The sequence below is a fragment of the Zingiber officinale genome, chromosome 2A, assembly GCF_018446385.1.
Source record: "Zingiber officinale cultivar Zhangliang chromosome 2A, Zo_v1.1, whole genome shotgun sequence".
NCBI lineage: Eukaryota > Viridiplantae > Streptophyta > Magnoliopsida > Zingiberales > Zingiberaceae > Zingiber > Zingiber officinale.
The window spans coordinates 167,992,038-167,998,000 of NC_055988.1; the positions used below are offsets into that span (position 1 = coordinate 167,992,038).

General features: G+C 34.0%; 1 long non-coding RNA gene across 1 annotated transcript; it reads right to left on the reverse strand.

Annotated features, from left to right (window-relative positions):
- LOC122040256 lies at positions 1-5,748 on the reverse strand. The gene is made up of 3 exons (XR_006128566.1): positions 5,437-5,748; positions 99-171; positions 1-22 (listed from the first exon to the last, which is right to left on the reverse strand). It is a non-coding gene; the product is annotated as an uncharacterized LOC122040256 (long non-coding RNA).
- Between the last annotated feature and the right edge of the window lie 215 nt (positions 5,749-5,963).

Genomic DNA, 5,963 nt, shown 5'->3' on the forward strand with positions numbered 1-5,963 from the left:
ATAACTTATTAGTTATATTTTCCTGTTAAATAGCAAAAAGAGATATTGAAATGTCTTTAGTAAAATAAACCAAGATTTAAAATATAATACAATATCACCTGAATTTCAGCTACAGATCCTTTGCCACGTTTTTTAACCATTTTACTCATCCTTTGAAAGCTATGTAATGACCTGGTCAAATATATAATATGACATGATGCATTGCTGAAAATAAATAAGCAGACAAATATATTGAAACACTAAATAAAGAGTTATGCAATTATTGATAAGAACATGTATCAATCAAAATAAATAACTATAAAATATATAGTTGAAAATGTCCATCATGTCTCAATCACATCAATTCCCTCACACTCATTCCTTGAGTACGGTTCTTTCTCAGTAATGTTAATCTCAAGTTGGGATACATCAAGAAGTGTTGATGACGTATAAGCATCTTCTTCAAGCACGTTCATGTTATGAATACCTCGAGGCGGCGCTTTTAGCAACACATACCAATTTGATTCATCATTATCCCTAGAATAGAATACTTGCTTTGCTTGTGATGCTAAAATGAAAGGATCACTTTCAAAAGTTTTTAGTCCTTGATGTAAGTTGACCAGTGTAAAACCATCTTCAATTTTGATACCAGTTCCAGGATTGGCCCAATCACATCTAAAAACAGGCACTTTAAAAGAATAGTAATCTAGCAAAATAATATCTCGAATAACTCCATAGTATGATAATCTTCCTACTGTATGTGAATTGTCATTAGTATTAGAGTGATAAATAGTATCGGCTTCAATTGAAACACCACTATCTTGTGTCGACCTTCCAACATCAATTGTGTGAAACCGATATCCATATACAATATATCCTGTATAAGATGTAACGTGCTTTCTAGGACCATGTGCTAGCCATTGAATTCGACCTGAAGAGTTAACAGAAACCTGTTTTGATAACCATTCGGCAAATGTTTCCATATGTTTCTTTTGTAACAATGTTTCATTACTTGAGAAACGATGATTTGTTTGTTTAAGCTCGTCAATGTGCATCCTATTTAAAATCATTGAAGGGAGATGTTAGAATATATAAGAAATGTAATAGATCAAGACTAACAATATGAAATTAACTACACTCACTGTAAGTAAGGTTCAACTTCTGCACTATTGAATAATATATATCGATGTGCAGCTTGCAACACGTGGTCCTCTAAAATCTTTTCTTTCCCTTTAGAAATTGGGCGACCTTCTAATAATCCATCTTCCAAATCATCATTCCTATTAGAACGAACACCAATACTATAAGCCTTTTTTATATAAGCACTACAAAATATCATTCGTTCTTCTGCGAGGTAACACTCAGCTATGCATCCTTCTGGTCTTGCCCGGTTCTTCACATACCCTTTTAGTGTTTTCATAAATCTAAATCACAAAGAAAAATTCAAATAAAAGAAGTGTTTAATAAAATATAAATTATTTTATAATATTAAAATTATCAAAAATAATAATAATAATTTATTACCTTTCAAATGGATACATCCAACGAAATTGGACTGATCCACACAAACGAGCCTCTCTTGCTAAATGAATTGTTAAGTGAACCGAGATGGTAAAGAAAGCAGGTGGAAAATACCTTTCCAACATGCATAGAATTTCAGCAATATTCTCCTCGAGTTGTTCTAAACGGTTCCGGTCTAATACTCTTTGACATAATTCATTGTAAAATATACCCAACATAAATATAGCATTACGTGGACCTTTCGGTAGAAGATTTCTCAATGCTACTGATAGCAATTGTTGCATTAGAATATGACAATCATGAGATTTCAGCCCAATAAGATTACGATCTTCTACAGAAACACAGTTACCAATATTTGAACTATATCCATTGGGTAACTTTATTTTCTTCAACCTAGAGCAAAACACATCCATTTCTTTTCTAGATAATGTGTACGGTGCAGCGGGCAAATGATATTTATTTTCTCCTTTTTCTTGAGGATGTAATTCTTGTCTAATTTTTAAGTGTACCAAATCTTTGCGAGCATTCACACCATCTTTGGATTTTGTCTTCAAGTTTAACAATGTGCCTATGATATTCTCGCAAACATTCTTTTCAACATGCATCACATCTAAGTTATGACGTAGTAAGAGGCCCTAAAGGTAAACATCAACATGATTTATAGTTAGTTCAGAATATTAGAACATAATTTAGGAACAAAAAATAACAAATTGTAAAAGCTAATGAATACAGTGAAAAATAACTTACACTCCAATATGGTAGATTGGAAAAAATTGACTTTTTCTTCCACCTTTGAACTGGTTTTTGTACCACTTTTGAACTCTCCTGTTTCTTCCTCTTTTTCCTCAAAGTGTTGACAGTCTCACGCTTTTTCTTTTTACCCCAGTCATTTTCAATATCTTTCAATGCATTGATAATTTCTAACCCATTCAAAAGTCTAGGTTTCCCTTTACTCTCCTTTTCCCCATTAAACCACTTTTTTTTCTGACGAAATGGATGATTAGGAGAAAGATATCTCCCGTGGCCTAAGTATGCAAACTTTCTACTATATTTAAGCCACATAGAACATGTGTCTTCACCACATATTGGGCAACCAAATTTTCCTTTTGTGGCACATCCAGCTAGATTTCTGTAAGCTGGAAAATCATTGATTGTCCACATCAAAATAACCTTCAGGTTGAATATTGACTTGCTAAATGCATCATATGCCTCCACACCTGTGTCCCACAACTCCTTTAAATCCTCCACAAGGGGTTCCAAGTATACATCTATATCATTTCCCGGTTGCTTTGGACCTGGAATCAGTAATGTCAGCATAAGATTTTCCTTTGTCATGCACATCAATGGAGGAAGGTTATAATTGACCAAAATAACTGGCCAACAACTATATCTGGAACTAAGGTCACCAAAAGGATTGAATCCATCTGTCGCAAGACCAAGGTGGAGTGGAGATTTCTAGGATCTGATGCAAAATCTGGCCACTTATGATCTATTGTATGCCAAGCCACTGAATCAACTGGATGACGCATCATATGATCTTGACTTTTGTGGTTCGAGTGCCAAATCAACTCTTCAGCCTTTTCTTTTGATTTAAACATCCTTTTGAATCTTGGTATCACTGGAAAATATCGTAGGACCTTCTCAGGAACTCCTTTACAAACTTTGGTGGTGACTTTGTCTATCTTCCATCTTGAGGAACCACACTTCGGACATGAGTCCAAATCTTTAAACTCTTTTCTAAATAGACAACAATCATTTGGGCAAGCATGAATTTTCTCATATCCTAAATCAAATGGTTTTAATAATTTTCTCATTGTGTAAACAGTTTCTGGAAGTGTATTGTTTTCTGGAAGCATGTCACCTAAGATCTTAAGGAGCTCATTGAAACTATTGTCTGTGTGACCATTAGTAGACTTGTAATTATATAGTGTGACGACTGCCGACAACTTTGTATAAGCTGTACAACCAGGAAAGAGAGGTGTTTCTGCATCTTTTAATAAATCATCAAACTCATAATCTTTTTCCCCAGACATAGTGTGTCCAACCATTTCTTCTGGCACCAAAACATCCTTATATAAGTGATATACCTCTCTACATTCATCCTCTTTTTGAACTCCTTTTGAACTACCTTCATCTTGAGATTGTGAGTTATAAGTTTCCCCATGGAAGACCCAAGTAGTGTAAGTAGGATCAAACCCCTTAATAATTAAGTGGTCATACACTTGGTCAAATTTCATATACTTTTTATTTTTACAACGCTCGCAAGGACATAAAATTACTTCACGTGTTTTTGCATAGTTCCTAGCTTGTGCAATAAATTTTTTTACCCCTTCTTCATACTCGGGTACAAGCCTTGAAGGCAGATGCATCCATTCCTTATCCATCTCGTGAATAAACCTTTTTCATTTATATGAAATAATTATGAGATTTTATCAAAATATATGTATAAGAAAACACCACATAATAAATTAAAAAATTAAATATAAAAAATTGATTCCTACATCATAATATTTTAAACAAATAAATATCATGTGTCATAGTAGAATTTACTAGCCATGTCAAAGTATTATTCACACACTTTAAAGACTGATAATTTGTTTTTTTTTCTTTTTTAGTTTAATATATTTAATCATTATTTTTGTGTCTATTCATTCTTGTTACACGTATCAATCATTGTCTCTAATGATATACTCGTGTCAAAAGATCAAACAAAATATATCAATGGTGAGAACTAAATAATGTGGATTTCATGTAGAGCAAGGGTAGCATAATTAATAGAATTGTATTAATATATGCATGTAACACACAAGATCAGTTAATTCTAATCTAATTAGCATGTTACAAATCAAGATAAGAAAATGGAAGGTGTTAAATTATACCATCAAGATAAGAAAATGGGAGGTGTTGAATTATACCATCGATAACATGCTTGTAAATTAAAAATAGTAAACTACTTGATCATTTTATAAAGAAAAAAGGCATGACTCTTGGAGCGCAAATATTGTAAGACAAATCGAAGCATTAAGCAATCGAAACTAAAAAATCTTTTATATAAATCGCTCACAAAAAGAGGATGCGAAATTGTAATTATTAATCCAACTCCTCCACTGCACTCTATAGAATTGATCATCCCTAACCAATTCTATTAAATCAGAATTAATCTATGCTGTGGGAAGAATTTAAAAGAAAAATAATAGTAACAATTTGAGACACTATACTCCAAAATAATTTCTAAGAAAAATAAGAGGAAAGAAAGGAGGAAGTAGCTAACATTCTTGGCTACCAAAGAAATACATCTCTCTCAATATAAGTCCAAAAAAAAAAAACTCATACCACTGGTCCGGCAAATCACATAATGCAATTTGTCGACTAATAAAACCTAGAAGATCACATATATATCTAAAAAGGACAGGCAATAATATTCCAGAAGATCACAAGTCAAAGATTTGTCGACTAATAGAAGTGCAATAAATTGCATAGAGATAAGCTCTAGGCAGTATGAAAAGGAATAGTCTAAAATATGAAACCCAAAAGTTTAGCAGGTACATTAGACAGCAGACAAACAGAATCACATAATGCAATTTGCTTGGAGGTGAAACTAAATCCTGGAAACACATCTGATACAGACTAAAACTAGATGTGCATTAAATGTAACTACTAAATTCTAGCATACATGACCAGAGTGGCATGAAAACTCATGAACTGGGACTGGTCCACAATATAAATAGGTCAAACAGGAATGGGGATCAAAGAAAAAAATTGATAGAACAATGTAGTGCTCGCAATATGAACATGCAAGATTAAAATCTTCAATGTAAGTAGAATGAACACAAAATCGTAAAATATATAAATACACTCGAGCTCCAATTTATGAATAAAACTACTTGCTGTAGAGTGCCGCCCAAATAAGTTTAGGGACATAGAGATTAGGGTTACCTTTGCTTTGAGCTTTTGGCTTGATGTAGAGTGTGGAGTGGCTATCAAAGGGCTTGCTTACTCTTGCTGTGGTCCTATGGTACGGAGAGATGGAAGGAAGTCTTGCAGCGACGGCGAGTGCGGAGAGGCGGGGTGGAGTCGTGCGGCCGGCGATGATCAGTGCAGAGAGGCGGAGAGGATTCCTACGGCTGGTGGCGGTGAGTGCCGAGAGGTAGAGAGGAGTCCGACGACGGCGACGGCGACGGCGACGGTAGTGAAGAGAGGCAGAACTATTGCGGAGAGGTTGCGGTGAAGGCTTCGGCGGCGAAGGCTTCGAGCGTTTTTTAGGCTTTGGGCGTTTTTTTTTTTATTTAGCATAATCTACTCTTTATTTAACCAAGTTATAATGTTTGGCTGTTAATTTTATTCGAAAGATTTGTTGACTTTTTTAACCAAGTTACAACAACTTTTTGAACCAATTAAGTTACGTTTTGTTTCATGTATTTTTTTTAATTTAATTTTGTTTAATATAACTTTATTTTTTTATT